This window comes from Mycteria americana, chromosome 8, assembly GCF_035582795.1.
Source record: "Mycteria americana isolate JAX WOST 10 ecotype Jacksonville Zoo and Gardens chromosome 8, USCA_MyAme_1.0, whole genome shotgun sequence".
Lineage (NCBI taxonomy): Eukaryota > Metazoa > Chordata > Aves > Ciconiiformes > Ciconiidae > Mycteria > Mycteria americana.
In genome coordinates, this window is record NC_134372.1 from 49,639,268 (window position 1) to 49,657,251 (window position 17,984).

A 17,984-nucleotide genomic window follows, 5' to 3' on the forward strand; every position below is an offset into this window, starting at 1 on the left:
CCGGGCACTGCTCTGCTTGCTCGCGGGCGAGGTTTAAGGCAAAGCTTCTTCCTCCCCCGCCGGCCCCCTTTCATTTTCGTACAGCGTATTAAACCCCAAGACGTAGTTAACACTAATCCTGATTTATTTAGGATTTATCTGCATTATTAATTCCAGTCATGTTGTGAAAAAGTACTAAGGGTTCCAGTTTGTATGTAAACTTCGGCCGTTTTGCAGAGAGGTTTATTTGAATCTTCTCCTTGAAGCGATATTTTAGCCAAAATCTCAGACTTTCCCCTTTTTAAAACACTTCAGATGGGAGCTAGCCATAATAGTTTGATTTATTGTTTTGGGTTTTTTTCCCAGTAAATACCCTCTTGGACTATTTTATGCATTAATCTGGATTTGATGTGGATTTAAACATTTACAATGCAAAATAATTTGGGTTAAAAATAATCCCCCTTGATAAAGCTAAAAAACCCCCACAACTGTCACCATCTCTGACAGCCAGGCATCGGCGGTGATTCTTCAATATGCAAATCGAGGCAAGGAGAAGCCTGAGCAGCAGGAACCGACCATGGCATCTCCTTTGATAGTCCGGTCAAGCAAACATCTCGACCCATGAACAGTATCAAGAATCTGGATCTTGAGCTACTCAGTCTCAAAACTAAACTCACTCCTATTGCTAAGTCTGTCGTCAGCTCTCACTGCTCAGACTGCTCAGATCTCCACCCTGTTCTCAGTCTGGGATTTTGCAGAAGGGAAATATTCCTGCGGGCTCCGTGTGGTGCGGTGGGCAGCATGGGACCGCAGCCCCCGTCCCCCGCGCTTGCAGACAACCCCAGAGCTTGTTCATAGGCTGATGAACTCCACCACAGAGCTGGTTCCAGGTTTCTTGCATCCAGCATGGCAGCTGGAAAGCTGTAGCAGGACTAGCTCCCACCATTGGAAACCTCTAGGTGCCGAGAACCTGGTTTACCGGTGGTCACGGTATATCTGGGAGTCCTCGTGCCAACTGGGCGTCCGCCCGCTCCTGCTCCCCTCTCTCCCAAGACAATACAGGCATTAGCCAGCCTGTGGTTGGGGTCCCGGCTAGAAGCCTGCCCACCCGTCACTTCAGCCTTGATTTGTGGAAGAACTGCTTAAAACGGTTGTATGGTGATGTGGTGTCCATATTTTCATTGGAATCGGTGCTGATTTAACCGGTGTAGGAAAGATCCAACCTAAAGCTGCTGAATCTGATGTCCCATTCTCCTCGACTGTGTACAGGACTACCAAGCTACCGTATAATGCCATAAAACGGGGACTGGGAGAGCCGTGCATGCACTCTGCAGAGCTGAGAACGGCTCCCGCCGTCCCGCAGAGCCACTCTCCGCTCTCGGCAGAGGGACTGGATGTCGGCTGTCCCAAGGGGTCTGCTTGGAGTCCCCTCATCCCAACCAACCCAACTGGTGACTCTTTGGAAACCCACCATGCAGCGCTTGGGTGTGCTGCGAGCCCTCTCTTATGTGGGACATAAGGCTTACAGATACTACCCGTAATAAGAAATCAGAAGTCATTAGAATCTCGGTTTATTCTGAGCATCTTACATGAGCTGACTTCTCTTCTGTCTGCAACTAATCGGTAGCAAGATCCCAAGTGTCTCTAGGAACTGGCACTGCCACAAAGTTATTAAAGATCAATATATTTGAGGAAATAGTTCTCAAATGCAGGTATTTCCAATTTACACCTTTCATCAGAAGCGGTGCCAGTATATATTTTGCCCGTTCTCCTCCCTGAGGCCGCGGTGGTGCTGCTCTTCACACGCCTCCTCACGTCTATTCTAAACCAGATTGCCAGGCCTATAGGGAACAATTTTCCAGGGTATTTATTTGTTTCCTGAATAGGCACTTGGGACACTGGCATCTCTTGATAATCTCTGCATACAGGAGCAGAACTGCAAGGGCTTCTGACAGTGTAATACAACAGAGTATTCCCGAAGTAAAATTAAAACCTGCAAATTATCAAAGATACAATTCCATAGCAGCCATGAAATCTGGAATCCCCAATCAAAAAATGACAAGACAGGATGAGGCAACGTCTAGTGTGGACCTAACTGTCACCACTCAGGTGGGAGATCCTGGGGCTACGATGAATAGTTCTCTGTAAGTATCATTTTGGTGCTTAGTAGTAATCAAAAGATCAAACAATGTAAGGAATTATTAGGAAAGAAGTAGAGAAAAAACATAAAGATCACTGGACCACTGTATACATCTCTTATGTGCCTGCCTCTTAAATAATCTGTGCAATTCTGGTCCTATCTCAAAAAAGGTATAAGAGAATGGGAACAAGTTCAGAAAAGTGCAAGAGAGGTGATCGAAGCAGGGAACAGCTTCTGGGTGGGGGAAGAGTACGAAGCAGGCTAGGTCCCGCCAGTCTGGAAGAGACAACTGGCATGCGATGCGGTGACCATCATAAAATTGTCATTTAATGGACAAGGTAAATAGGGAATGCCTGTCCGCTGTCTGTCCCAGTGCAAGAATGAGGGGGCATCAAATGAAAATTGCAGCCAGAAGGTTAAAAACAAGCAGACAAAGAAATTAAGCTGTTTCTTCACACAAGACAAAATCATGCTGCACGGCTCTTCTGTAGCAAGGCTACAGATGCTGGCAGTATGTAGGTTCAAAAAGCAACGGAACAGCTTTATGGGAGAAAAATCCGCTGAGGACGTCTAAAATGTGGAACACGACTTGTAGTTCAGAAAGTCCTTTAATCACAAGTTGTTGGTGGCTTCTGGGGAAGCATCACTGTCCGCTCACTTATTTCATACTCTTCCCTACAGGGCTCTGTTACTGGTCGCTGTTGATGACAGGATATTGGCTAGATGGACCATTAATTTAATTTACCTTCTTACAATCTCTTAACTAGTGCGGAAATGTGATCTATCTAGTTCAGTTACAATACTTTCCCAATATGGCAGCTCTTAGAAATCCATAATGAATATACCAGCATTATGTCTTTATAGTAGCAGCTATGGTGCCTGCAATCATAGGTGTTTGTCATCAGAAGAGCGGAGAAATCTACTGAGTCTTCCTTTCAGTCACGTCTTGAATTAGGTGCATACTATGGCCTGGGGTAGATCAAAAAGGGTACACTTATAAAAATTCTGATGTTACTGTTATCCCGAATTCTGGTAATGTCTCTCACCTCTGGTTTTGTAATTTCTCTTGGTTTTTAAAAGTAATTTCAAATGGTGCAGGAGGCAGAAGGCACCATATGTAATCCACAGTTCCCTCGCACTTGGTCTGCCTGCAGGATGCTCGTGCCAGCGCAGAGGGTCTGGCCGTCATGCGGCGGGGAGGTGAATGCCATCGTGGGAGCTCCTGAGTTGGTCACCGGGAGTTTTTGATCAGGCTGGAAAGGCCAGCCCAGAGCTGGCCACAAACCAGCAGGCTCCCGGCTGGCGAACGGGGCTGAGCCACGCAGAGCTGGGTAGATTCATCAAGTGAGGAAAACGCGGCCGTCGATACACAGCTCCGTGGGGTCGGTCAATGAACTGCCTTTCAGAGGGTTTCCGACCAGCCGGCCGGCTCTCCAGTGGCAATCAGACCTTCTGTAGCCGCTATCAGCCACTTCCATCACCTCCCAGACTGGCAGTTTTCCAATAAAGCCGATACCCCCTCCCCCGGGGTACGGCCATCAGCAGGAGGTGGGCATTGTCCCTTTACTCCAGCAATTTGAGGACAATGTTGGCTTACACTCTATTAGCAGGCGGACACCCGACCCCTGACCCTGGCATTGACCGCGCAGCCACCGGCGGGTGGACGCAGGGGAGTTAAGGTGGTCCGATGCAGTTCCTCAGCGCGGCCCTGGGCAGGGGTGTCCAGCTGGCCCGATGGCCGGCGATGGACGTCCTGGCACGCAAGCGGAGAGTTAGCTCCAGGCTGCGAAGCGGAGGCGCAGACCGGGGGTGTGCTCTCGGCAGCGTCTCGGCTGTACATTACAGAACGCCCCTACAGGAATTGGCACGAGTGTCCGGGTTTCAAGTGCAGAATTTCCATGGACGGTTACAACATCCTCTAGTATCAGATTCAACCAGAACATGCTGCAAGGTGCTGGTATATGCTGGACGGATACTAGCCCACCATCTTTTCGCTGGGACTAGGTGCCTGTGGCGTGTCCGTGCTGGCCAGCCCAGGCGCTCCCTGTTCTGGGAACATCCCTGCTCCAGGGTGGGCTTGGCTCTGCTCCGGGCGGGTGCAGACCCCCCGCGGGAGGACACCCCCAGGAGTCCGAAAAGTAAATCGGCCGGAACACATAACCACGTTCCACCCAAACCAGGTTGTCTGACTCGAACTTCCCGTCACTTATCTAAGCTTTTCCCTGTTGAGGACTTAAAGGCCTCCCCATCAATAAACACATTAGCTCACTAAACATGCGGATGCCTTTTCTTCTCTGGATTAACCCTTCGGGAGCTGGGGCTTCCTTTGGATTTGTTAGCATATTGATCACAGTCATGTTTGCCTTTCAAACTCTCTTTCTGCTTTGGACTTGACAGATAGTTTCAGTGTTGCAGTCAAGCAGCAAATTCACTGCAGCCACACGGAGAAAGGGAGCTGCAGCGAACAGCTCGCGTCGTGCTTCTCCTGGGGTAGAAGAGATACCTCTTCGATAACCTCCAAAGGAAACGTGCTCACCGTCATCAGGAGTAACTTGTTCTTGTAAGGCAGTGCTAATTAAGCAAATACTGAAATGTTAAACAGTGTCAGATACAATATATGTATATTTTCAGTATTAGCAAGAATTGTATTGAATTAAATTAAAATATGCTTTAGCCTAATTTAGCTCTTCTTTTCCTATTGAAACTCATACCCCTTTCCAGTGTGTGTCTGTAAGTGTGCATGAAAATTCAAAAGGAGGCCAACTGAGATAGCCCCACTGTTTCTGGCTAAGAACAGATTAAAGAAGCTCTTAGGAGAACGACTTAGAAGAAACTTTGCAAAATGGGAAGGTCAGATTTTATGACCCTGCTGACCCAAATGGATGCAAAAATATCAGAATTAGTGGCCTATCCTGAAAGCAGATCTTCTGGCTTTTTCATACACGTGGTAAGCTCATTCTCTCAGTTCCCAGAACCTGCCTGAGAATCTGGCGTGAAATCTATGCTTGTTTTAGTTAAGGCTATTTGCTATTGCACCTCTCATATATGTCATGTCCCTCTCATAATGAAGTTCTTATAAGGCTGGGAATAATTATAGTTTCGGTACTGCCGCTGGTTTGCGATGTCATACTCAGGAAGTCACGTCACTTCCCCGCTCCAGCGCGGTGGTGACAGGTCCCTGCTCGTTTCAAAGGCGCGTTGAGAGGATCAGTTAACACTTTTCCATCATTTGCACTATATTAAGTATGAAGTGTCTCTATGGTTAGCTGCTACATGAATAACAACGTAGTGCACTGGGCTTATTGATCAGGCTCCTCCGCAGGAGCCGGTGCGGCCACCTGTCCTCCGAGAGGCCTGATCCTGCGCCTCTTCGTGGGGAACGGAGTCCTGCTCCCACGGAGAGTATTTGTTTAAGAGGATTTCCTTTCTCATGCAGGGACAGCAGTAGCCATGCCAATAAGGGTGGGAGCGATTATGAGAGATTGACTGGTGGAATATAATCCCTGTGCAATGCTGATCGGATCTGGTGAAGATTGCATTTCAAAGGTAGCAGCTCATCCTGCTCCAGGAGTGGCGTTCCACCCATAAATAGGGCTTTAATGAGATCCGACAGGCCTGATTTCTCTGGTGATACAGTAAAACAACACCACCGATTCTGATGGTTTGGGGTCCTGACCTTTAACAAGGACTCGCGACGTAGGGCAAACTGCCCAAGAGAGATGGAGGGGCAGGAGGCCAGGGGGACAAGGTCGGCAGATAATGAAGTGGTCAGCATTGGATTTCTGTCACTCATGGTGGTTAAGTACAACAGTGAGGGACTTCGGTAAAAGAAGCTGTGAAAGAGCACATAGAGAAAATAACAGAGACCAGGGAATCTGGGGAGGATTCCAGCTACCTTTCGCTGTGAACTCGAACAGTCCGAGTGGCGTTGGTAATGAAGAGGGTGAGTGCAGAAATCATGCAAAGAGAGCGAAAGAACAAGGAGGGAGCAAGAGAGATTAAAGCGAACAGAGAAGGAAATCCAAGGGGACTCGTCATTTCAGCGAGTGCTGCAATCAGGTGCTGAGACCCAGAGAAAGGAAAGGAAGCGGCCGCAGCAGCAAAACAGAGGTCTAGCCCAGAGGTGACTGAAGACGGAGCCCTTGATTTACCCAGCCAGCGTTGTGGCAGCCGTTTGTGGCCATCGGGCTGTTCCTGCCCTCCCTGGCAGGTGAGGATGCTCCCGAGTGCCGCCCTGGCCAAGGACCTGCTCACAGCGACGGTCGTGGACCTGATGGCCACTGAGGAGCAACACCCCGACCACGTGTCCTTCAGCCAAGGTGCTTCCAGCCTCGACCTGTCCCTGGTGCTGGGAACTTCTCTGGGGTGGCAGGGGTGGCTTGTCTCCTTTCAAGTTCCTTTGTGCTGCCAGATCTCAATTTAGTGGGACTGTTAGCTAAGAAAGCAACCCATTTGGTATCAGACTCCCTGCTGTGAATCCAAAGAGCAAGACGGTGAAATGGAGAGGAAACTAAGACCTATTCAGAAGGCACTGAAAGGTGATTGTGTCCAAATTTAAGATCTGTTTCCTTTTCAAGCGTCCTCCTTTAGACCCGGTTTTAATAGAAATATTTCATTACAATTTTGCTAATACGTCTATCTAGACTACAAGTGATAGAAATTAAATGAATTTGACCCCAACACTGAAGAATTTTGTTACTGCACAGCAACCCCAAAATTAAGCTGACCAGAAAGAAAAGTGAACATGGAAAGTCTGGACATGTTATTCATGTCCAGACATGAGTAGGACGCTGGACAGGATGCTAAAAGCAACTAAAATGATAAGTGATGAGTAGGACAATATATTTTAAAAAGACTTTAGACTCAGTAGCCCAAGCTAGTTTTATTTACATGAAGAAAAAAGCAATACATTGTTTTAGCATTGCTGATCCATTTAGACATGTTCAAACTGCAAGGCCTTCAAAGAACAAAATCATTAAATCAGATGTGTACAGTAGTTTCTTATACAGAGTAAAATAACCTCTATCTCAGCTACACAACTATAAAAATGGTTTCAGAGAGCGACCTGCATCTATATCGGCTTCAGTCAATGAAAGGTTTGCTCTTTAGTTGTTTTTTGCTTTATTTGGGTGTCTTACTGTTGCTTTTTTCTTTTGTAAATGTGAACATTGAAGCCAGGCAACCTGTTAGAGAGGTGAATTGCTTGATTACACTGCATTGTTTTAATTTGTCTTTGGATGAATTCTCATAAGCTTTCATGAGAAAATCTCCCATTAGAAGCATTCATTTAATTTAAGAACAGTTGGGAGAGAAAGGGTTGAGATGACAGATGGAGACTGTGGGTGTCTTATAAGAGAGAGCTGAGCTTTTTGTATTTATCTTTTTGTGGCACATAGTTGCTGTTCTCTGCCGCTTCCATTTTTTTAATCTGTGCTTTTTTGTGCAGTATTTCTTAGAAATCTCTCCTCTTTTGTACTGTAAGTCTAATAGATTTCACTAGTTTTTCCTGTACTGTGTCAGCTTTAAAACATAACAATATAACACAGTATAGGGATGCAGCCTCGTAAGAAAGCAGAATAAAATAGGCTGAGCCTTAACATGCAGATTTCAAGCCAGTTTTGAACTGCATAGTATTTAGCAGAAAAACGTACTGAAATACAGATCTGATTTCTTCACTACATCATCTTACTGTTTGTCCAGCAAGTGGTATGTGCGTGCTGAAGACAGTTTTCTAGCTGTGCCGATGCCTCCGCTATGTAATTAAAGGTTCACTGTCAGAAAGTGGCCTAAATCTCACATTTCACTTCTATTTAAATTAGTATAAAAGTAAGTATAAGGTTTCAAAGCATTGAGCTTTAAAAGGCACATCTATAAAAACTGTAGGATTTCTGAATGTAAATGTGCACTGTTAACATTTGTGGCCCAGGCAGTTCAGCTTGCAAAAGCTGCATGAAAACCAAATACCTTTAGTAGTGTAAGTAAGCCAGTAACAGAAATGAGGACAATAGCTTTATTTTATGAATACCTAAAATATCAACATACGCAAATACAACTACATTCATACGAAGAGTCCAGCTGCTGACCATATTTTGATAATCGGGCCCCTGATTTGTGACTTATACCTCTTTTAACGCTCTTTAAGTTATAATGATAAATCATTTGTAAGTTGCGATGCCCATGCATTAGGGCTGCCAGGCCCCTTCACGGAGTTCATTGAAATTAAAAAGTAAAATTAAATCCTGTTAAAGTAATACGGAAAACAGCAAAACGTTTGTTCTATATAGAACTTGCTTTGCTCTGCAATGTAAGAAGCAAGCTATAAATATAGAGCAAAAATTTCAAACATTCATCTGACTTGTTCTCACTATGTTACATGTGAATTTATTTGCATCTATATGTGCTGTCCCTAAATTTGCATTGCACATAACAAACCAGTCGATATGAGAAGCAAAGTACATTCATTAAATTTGTGTTACTTTTCCATGGAGTTTTTAACTTAATATGACCAAACCAGCATTCCAGTCTTTTCCTTACCCTTCACAGTTTCTGAATGATTGGATCATTCTCTGTTCAAATAATAAAACCTCTTTTCCAAGGCTCCGTCATCTCTTGCTCTGATTACCACAGCCACTTCTTTTTGTCATCCCACGTGTTTCAGTCCACATAAAATACACTGCCGTGACAGTCTTTGTCAGTATTTGATTTGTCCGGTTTATCCCTTCAGATCTCTTGTTCTTTCTCCATCCCTCCTTCCTAACAAGTCAACCTTCAAGTTCACCACCTCCAGTCCTTCCCCTTCCTGTTTAAGTTCATGTTCCTGTAGTCTCTCCATCAGCTTCGTCAGAGATTGAACCTCTACACTTATTTCTCTTAATCTTTTGATCTCATAAAAACATGTCCATACTTTCTTCCCTCTGTATCATCTGTATCACTTCCCACAAACTGAGCTGCAAAGCTTCTGCTTTCTCCTCTTTGAAGTCTGCACTGGACCTACACGACTTGGCTCTTCTTTCTTTAAGCTGTAGTCTCCCATGAGGATACTGGAGCTGTATTCCATCACCATAATACTAAGCTCATTAAGGACCTACGTGGTGAGCTTGATTCAGCCACCACTGGTGCTGAAAGGACAGGAACAGACTCATTTGCTCCGTGAGAAAGGGCAGCATCCCACTGTACTCTGGGATGGTTGGCAGTGTCGCACGGCTGCCTTTGCTCTCGCAGTCTGCAAGGAGACATCTCATCCCGGTTAGCTCCCTGGGAGCCCCGACCTGCTCCTCCCCTTGTCAAGACTCCAGCTCTGTAGGACACACTAACCAGCTTCCAGCTTCCTCCTCCTTCCTCGGGGCGTTGCTGGCTCTGTTACAAACTCCCCTCTCACAGATTTTCTAATATCAGCTGCCCCAACCCTGGAAACCATTATCCTGCGACCCACTGTCTTCATGAACAGATGGGTAGACAGGGACATTCCTACATCTGTCTTTTCCTGCTGTCCTGATTTATTACTCTGTAAAATAATAAAACGTTAAAAAGGTTGAACCTGAACTGAAGCTATGACTATGACCCTATTAATCAAACTGTTGGAGAATTACTTTATATTAGGTGCCTTACGCACTGATCCAGTCCACTGAAAGTTGGCCTGAAACATAGTCTAAATACTGAGTATTGGGCCAAGGAAAAGCAGTTCTTGATTGCTTTGTGTTCTCTTACGGTGTATGACCATACACCAATGTAACAGAGCCCAAAGCAGCACTAATGCAAGCAATTCAGAGAGGAAGACAACCAAAAGCTGTCCTGACATGCGGAGGAGAAAGCAGCCAGCTATAGGAGAGCTCCTCAGTCTCCTCCTGACACGGGGTGATGCTGCCCTGTATGAGCACCTTTCATACAGTAAGATTTCATAACGTGGTGCATCATTTAGAGAACCCTTATGTTTGTATTTTGAATTCTGAAGTCCTTACCGATGCAAAGACACCTCTGGACTGGAAAATGGGAGCATGAATATGATGGCATCAGCCAGCAGTTTCAGGCAGAAATAGCAGTGCCACCCAAATAAGCCCACACAGCATCTCGCCAACTTTTTGAAACTACCTTTGGTGAGCCGTAACTCTTAAAACTTTCCATACATTCAAGACTGGTCTGTGGTCCCACACTGGCATGAGAAGTGTCTCCAGCCAGCAGAGGCTGGGGCTGGAAAATCTGTGCTGCTTCTCCCTGCCAAGCAAGTAACTCTTGCACCGGTCCTTAGCGGGATCTCAGGGGAAAGGGGCTGAAATAAAATCATTGCTTTCTCTCTGAGAAATAGGTATTTAAGTACTGGCCATGTTTGCTCCATGAACCCTTCCCACACCATTCCCATTTCCCATCACGAAGAGCCGGTGGTGCTGGTGGCCGGCGCCGCAGCAGGGCCAGCGTGCAGGGCCGGTGTGCAGGCTCAGCGTGCAGGGCCGGCGTGCAGGCTCGTCAGGCTCTTCTGCTCTGCCAGCCGTCACGAGCGTCTCTTATCTCAGCCATCGATGCCACGCTCACTTGATGTCTCAGTTCCGGAGCAGAGACGCTCCAGCTGCTATCTGGGAAGGCTCTGGCCCCAAAAATATTTAGTTAGCAGCCATTCAGTTAAGTGGAATTGACTTTTTATTGGCTTTCCTCTGTACGTCTGCCACCAGCGAAGGCCGTTTCCTCCTTCCCTCTTCTCTGCCTGTCAGTCCGCTCCACATTCCTATCGGCAGCCGTTAGCTCTGATCAATACTAACCACTGTGTAACAGCTCACGCATGGCTGCCTTAGTTTGCATCGATCAGACCCTTCTTCCAACAGGTAGCCGGCTATTTGAGGCAACGACTTGAGATAAACACCTACTTTTACTTCAGGCTAATTCATCGCGGAGGGGTTTCACGGAGACCCGGTGCCCTACTTCAGAGACTCACAGAGATCAGAGACTCACAGCAACTTCTCTCTTGCCCGAGATCATATGAGACCATGTTATTTTCCCCATCCCTTCTGAAATGCAGCCTGTAAAAATGATGCTATCCAAATACTTCCAAAGGACCTAGACTGAAAATTACACCTCAAACTATTCTAGTTAGGAGAACTTGGTGGTTTGGAAAATTAAGAGCATGAGTGCTGATTAGAAACGAGGATGGGATGACTGGCTGGGCAGTAGGCGTCTCGTGACTGTCCCGTCACAGCTTCTCACCGGCAGACCCTCTTCCATTGCAGTTTGGTGTCCGGGGGCCGTGTCCCCGTGAGCCCTGTGTGTGCCGGCGGGACACAGCATCCCCGGCCTCCGCAGAGCCAGCCCTGACCCAGCACCCAGGCACCGGCCCGCAGCTCCCATGGGGCTGGCTGGGAGCCACGGGGCACCCACGGGAGGAGGCTCGCTGTGCGAAGGGGTATAGCCTAAAAACTGTATCCATACTAGCAAACATTCAGCATCCTGAAAAATCAGATTATTTTGCTGAAGCATAAGGCACACAGGCGCCAGGATAGCACCTTCGGGCAATCTGTCCTGTTTAGATGCCATAACAAAACATGGAGATAAAGTGCTATGAACATTGATAGGAGGAATCTCCGCAAAACTGACCGGCAAACAGCAGTATGCTGGCAATCTCACTTCTATACTTGGTGCTGTCCCTAAAACTACCAGCATTTAGGAAAGTAGCAACCGTTTTGAAGGAATCCTAGCAGATGTCTTTGCACAGACACGCTCACTCCACGTCCACGCTCCTGAACCAGACCCCGCTTTGCAGCTTTGATTTGTAGGCTTGGAGAGAGGAGAGGAGCACACACAAAAGCAAGTGCCTTTGCCAAAGGTGAAGATGCAGTTCTTAACCCGACTGCTAAAAAGCCCGTAGATCAGACACGACCAGCCTGGAGAGCCTCTCGGAGAAGTTACAAACACCTTTTCTGGTTAGTTTATACCTGTGCCACTTACGGAGGCAGAAGGGCCGCAGGGCTGCTACGGCAGCTACAAACTTTCCAGTGAAATGAGTGTTTATTATTATAGGTTTGATGCCATTCCCAAAAGGACCTAATCAACAAGTAATAAGGCCTCAAGAGAGCAATTAGAAACCTGAACTTTAACTCCCTCATAACCACAGTGTAGAAAGCAACTGTTGCTTTGGTTTTGGGTATGCAGCCTGGTATGTTACCAAGGAAGAACTACTCAAAATCTGAACTATAAAATAATTGCAGATGAGTATTTGAATTTGAACAATGAGGTACAAGATTAGTTTCTACAGCAGGGTGAATGTGTGCCTGGCAACAAACACTAATGGTTTGGGGAGATTCATGCCCAAATACACAGCCCCTATCCTCTCTGGGTTTTTTCAATGCTTCTTCCTAGCTTTAGACAATCACCGAGGATGTTCGGTGCCTGCATACTTGCAGCATCTGCCCCTCTTTAAAAAAAAAAATTACCTCAGTTTTCGCACTTGTAAAATAACAATAATATCTGCCAAAATGCAGAAGCTTGAGATGCTTGGTTTGTTTGAAACTTGTTTTGAATACTTTGGATAGGACATTTCAGACAGGAACTGCACATTGAGTAATTCTTGCCATAGAAAGTCACGTGGCTACTGGAAAGCAAAAAATTGCCTAAGAATACGTCTGCATAGCACGGCTGCATCAGTGACCATCGCCCAAGAGGGCTCATATTCCTTACTGCCTGCCTGAGAGCATGGAGGAAGCACTTGACTTTGCAGGTCTTTACGCAGAGCCATGGCAACGCTAACGTGCACCCACAGACTGTTAATGTTCATGTTATCTGAAACGCAAGAGGTGTGTTTCTAAAAAATGTTCTTAAAAAAGAGTTAAAGTATTTTTTTTCAATTTCTTTTTTTTTTCCAAATACCGTATTTGAAGGCCATTTCCCCTGGCAGAACATGTGTCTGTATGTAGAGAAGGGAGCTGTGGTTGTTGCACATTTCCTTTTCAACAGGAACTGTAGAGAGAAAGCAAATACTATTGCGATACAAGAAGCCAGGAAGGAAAAATTTCTCATGCACCTATAAGATTGGTTGTCCATTTTGAATTTCTTGACTCTTCAGCAGCCTTAGTGGGTTTCTAGATCACAGCAGGATGAGCAGACTGACCTCTGTGTAGTGGTAGTTGGTGCCTTGTGAGATGGGTATAAAGTGCATAATTTTTTTGACGTTATTGGCTATTGCAAGTCCTCCCCGTCCAGTGTGGGGGGGGTTAGGGGTAACTAAGCCTGCTGCAGTGAGCGTCCTCAGCAAGTCTACGGCACACATCTCCACCGCATGTCCACCAGAACTGGCCCTGCTTGGCGGACGCTTAAACCAAACAGGATGGAAGCGATGCTGGCTGGCTAGGAGAAACAGCTGAAGAAGTCGGCAGTGGCAATGTCTGCTGCTCCGCTGACAAGGACAGCGCATGTCTTCCAACATTGCCTCTTCTGATCAACTCAAAACTAGTATTTTTCCTGTTGTGCAGTTGTCGATGCAGAAGTAAAAATAATACTGAGTAAACAGTGAGAACCAAGAGAGATATCGCTGCAAGGATGAAGCAGAAGTACTGCTTAATTGTTCCTAGGAGACAGAGCAGGGATATATCCCTTCACTGAAAGGACCGTCCTGCTATCAGGAATGATCCGTATCACGTGGAAATGGGATAAAACTCCGGGAGCACTCTGTAGAGCAGCGTCCGGGGGAGACACTTTAATGTACTCTAGTTTTCTCTGGACAGTACATAAAGCCAATAGGCGCTGGCAGCATGCGTATGGCTTATCATGGCACTTGGCTGACTGCAGTTACGTGTAGGTTCACAAGGTTTTTGCAGCCAACAGTTACAGAGCTGTTGAGGTCTGTTGAGGTGAGGTCCTGCTCTCTTTTGGAGGTGGAAGCACCGAACCTAGACCAGAGCTGCACACTTCCCACTCAGACTTGCAACTGGGGGTGCTGGTGGTGCCTCCCCGGTCCTGTACCGAGCCTGGGATGCCACGGCCCGGCGCAGGAGCCAGGAGGGCTCTGTCCCTGCCAGCCATGGTGCCAGGGGAGAGGGGAGAGCTGAGCAGACCAGGAGCCTGAAGATCGAGGTGAACTTTTAGATATCCCAGCCTTAAACAAACTGAAGGTCTTGAAAAACTTCATTTGATGTATAAAATGGAGCCAGCAGAGGGAGTGAAATGCAGGGACAGTGTACTGTCCATGGAAAAAGGAGCTGCTGGGGTTTTGATCCAGGTGCAGCTGGTTCAATGACACTTCTCAAAACCTATAGTGCGGGTGCACCGGCTCAGTCCAGGGCCACAGGTAACGCGGGTATGGATTAACAGAGGCAGGTTAGGACTTGTCGGAGTGAGAGGTTGTCTACTGTATCATTATCAATGTAAGAACAGACATTTTGGGGGCTAACACTGGATGTTTCCAGTATGAAGAAGGTAACCAGAGGAACCTTAACTTCTCAGTTCCTGCTCTGAGGGGGTTCTGAGTCCTGTCCCCGGTTCAAACGCTTTATGTTTCAGTTATTCTGGCACTGTTCACATGGTCCTGTGAGTGACCATGTAAAACACTGAGGAGAAGCCTAAAACTAAGCATGCTGATTTTGCTTATTCTCTTATGCTTCCTAAATGTCCTGGTCTTGGCATTATCTTGAGCACTAAATGTGGATAGACATGCTTACAAATAGCTTCTTGCTGATTTCTTAGTTAACTTCTTCAAAAATAGGAATTTTGCAAATGGATTAGTTCTTCAGCATCCACTTAGGATTTTTTTAGACTCGTCTTTAATGTGTCTTCAAAGACAGAAATACAATTTCCTCTTTTGATTGAGTGTTGGCCATCTTTGTTCACCATTTGATTAGAAGAGATAGGAAGTGACCTTTATTAAACCGTTTATAATGTGTGAGCTTCCTCCTTGCTACTTCTGAAGGAGAACTGGCAGGAAAATGCCAACTTTAGTGGTCAGAGACCACTGTGGGACTTGGAAAGGCACAACACACTCATTTTAGAATTATTCTTCCAGGGCCTCTGCAGACCCCAGGAGACATCAGTTTATGCATTGCTGATGTAATCAAGGTCGTATCTGTAGCTGTAAAGAATAACACACAAAAAGGTTGCAGTATTATTTTTTACTCAAGCTGAAATTTCTGAACAGTAATACAATAAAATGCAAATTCTACAGCCATGGATTCACAAAAGGCCTGTGCTTTTTGCCCTAGGGCTAGTGTTGTGGATTTTGCAGCCCAGCTCTAACCCCAGGTCCCGCATGCAGGTTTGCTGATTATGGCACGGCAAAGCAGAGGGAATCACCGACGGAGCTGCCGATCTGATCCAGAGTGGATGGTCAAAGAAAAGTTGGGAAACTGTTACATTCATGTGAACAATCAAAGGAGTTTGAGGGGAGTCACCTCATTTTATACAGCGAGGAGGCTTCACTTGCTGTTGTCCATCCGGTGGGAAGTTCCAGTTTGAGTGTGCCAGATTTCCCCAAGTATGACTTGAACCTGCTGTTCCAATGTTATTGTCAGGCTTAATGTACGTTGTTACGTTGAGATTTGTTGTTGTTGTTGTTGTTTAGATGACATTGCAAATGAGATAGATTGTAGCTAGGGGGAAAAAAAGAAAAAAAAAACCTAACCAAATAAACAGAAGGTTGGTAACGCATCTCTTGGAAGTGTGTTTTTCTGAAAATCATCCCCAGCCTGGATATTTTCAGAAAGTTTCTTTTCAAAAAGTGCTAAGTACTCACTCCTCCAATTAAAGTTAAGAAGAACGAAGGGAAGTAATTTTCTTCTGCCAATTCAATACTATATTTGATATCTGAGGGCAGGCGAATGCTGTTGTGAATCTTAGCTTTCAGGTTGCTGTTTCATACCTTCAAGAGGTAAATGATAATTTCCCAGAGATATATGGGGGGTTTGAAATGTTGATATAATCAGTACACACAATAAACAGTTGTGTTCTTCTGTATCTGATCTTCCCTATTTTGTGCCTGGGTACTATGACGAAGTTTGCTGCGTAAATTAGACAGGATTTGTTTCCAGTGGGTCTGCCTAGTGATGGTGGCTGGAGCAGGCTGTACGTTTGGGACCTCGTCAGATGTATCACTATCTAAAAGTGAGTTGGTCTCGCTTGGCACCCTTTTCATCCCAATTTGTGGTCAATCTGTACCTGAAATACAGAGTTTAGGACTTTATTCTCATTTACTTTGGCTTTTAATTTATTTTAGCTTTGTAATGTTTTCAGTTAGTGTTTGGTTAGCGTATGTGCCAGTATGTGATAAATATTGAGAACTGAAAGTAGTCTTTTAGTCCAAGATGTCTGAAAACTTTTGCTGTATAGGGTGCAGATAATGAGTCCGTAATACGTTTACCTCAGCAATTCCTACTCGTTGACCATAACAGCAAGAGTTTGAATTGATGGAGCTTTATGAAAGGCATTTAACACTACTGTATCACCAGGCAAGCTTTGTGGTACGGGCGGCTGGTGACCTGTTAGCTCTGATTCTCTTTTCACTGGAAAAGAAAATGCAATGCAGAGGTAGTTTGGGATAGCAAATATGATGTGATCAGCCAGCAGGGTCCCAAAAGCCAATGTAAGGGTCTCCTGGGTCTGTAATATCATCCCAGTAACCAGGTGTTTGGAGTTAGACTTCTTGCTTTGCAGGACTGTTGAGAAATTTCTAACCTTTTACAGTCTCCTCTTTCCCGTATCCCATGTCATTTTCAACCAGAAACTATTCACATACTTGTATATACTATATGCTTTATTTTTGAAAAGTCTTTGAATCTGTGTGTTTATGTGCCAATTTTCAAAGAAACATTTCTTTTAGCAAAATACAAAAATGCAACAAGTTGGTAGTTGAATACTGTGGAATTAGCTTAAAATAAGTTTTTCCTCCTTGAAATGAGATTATATTTGTGCCTGGATCAAGCAATTCTGCACCAGTCTTGAACTTGTTAAAGATGAAAATCAGAATAACCACTGCAATATTGAAAAGGTAAAATGAGAACAAAATGGCATTTGGCCAATGTTTATGAATCACAGAATATGATCATGAAATCATAAGAATAACCACCAAAAGGTAAATAAATTACCCAGCCTACTACTTATTTTCATGTACAGTTTGACACAAAAGCTGAAGCCATGAATGATTTATACCTGTTTTAACAATAATACTAATTTTCCTGAAAGATGGTCAGCACTCAGGCTGCTGTGGGCACCGTGCCAGTTGTTGAAAGGTTAATGTCTCAGCAGCAATACATTAAATTATGAATTATACCAGTCCCAAAATGGAAGGTTATTAGCTCAGTGTGTTTAATTAGCCCGGCTCGAACTTTGCCATCTGCTAGCACTGCCCATCACTAATGCATGGCCACGTGGAATAGGAGGGTTGGAAATAAGATGCCAGAAGCAGGAGACCTTCCACTTCCACACAGCCCAACCTCACCTGCTGAGCCTGCCCAGGGTGCCGACGCTCTGAGATCCTTGGCAGGTCCGAAGGCTCATCCAGAGGCCCGGCTCTGGCGATGGACTCCTTGGCGGGTCCAAAGGCTCATCCAGAGGGCCCGGCTCTGGCGATGGCCTCCTTGGTAACTACCGAGCTGATCCCAGATGCCGAAAAGGCGCTGCCTGCCGCGCAGGCCGCACTGAACATCGCAGGGAGTTCAGGAGCACGAGGAAAACACGTCTTGTTTTCTCCCGAGTCCTTTGGGCCAGTCCTCCTGCCAAAGCATTTGACTGATGTTTGTAAATTCTCATTCGAGTTGCGTCCTGGTTACACCACAGACCTTACCACGAGAGGAGAAGGAAGAAAGGTGAGGGCCCGACGTGTACCTGAGCAATGAGGGTGCCAGAAAAAGAGGAGCTTTCCTAGGGAGAGGGCTGGAGCTGCAGGGGCCGGCGGCGCTGG

At 45.8% G+C, this 17,984-nt stretch overlaps 1 protein-coding gene across 2 annotated transcripts in view; it reads left to right on the forward strand.

Moving 5' to 3' along the window:
* Positions 1-17,984, forward strand: part of ZFHX3 (zinc finger homeobox 3) — a 693,525-nt gene that overhangs the window by 479,753 nt on the left and 195,788 nt on the right. The gene's annotated exons all lie outside the window — the stretch shown is intronic.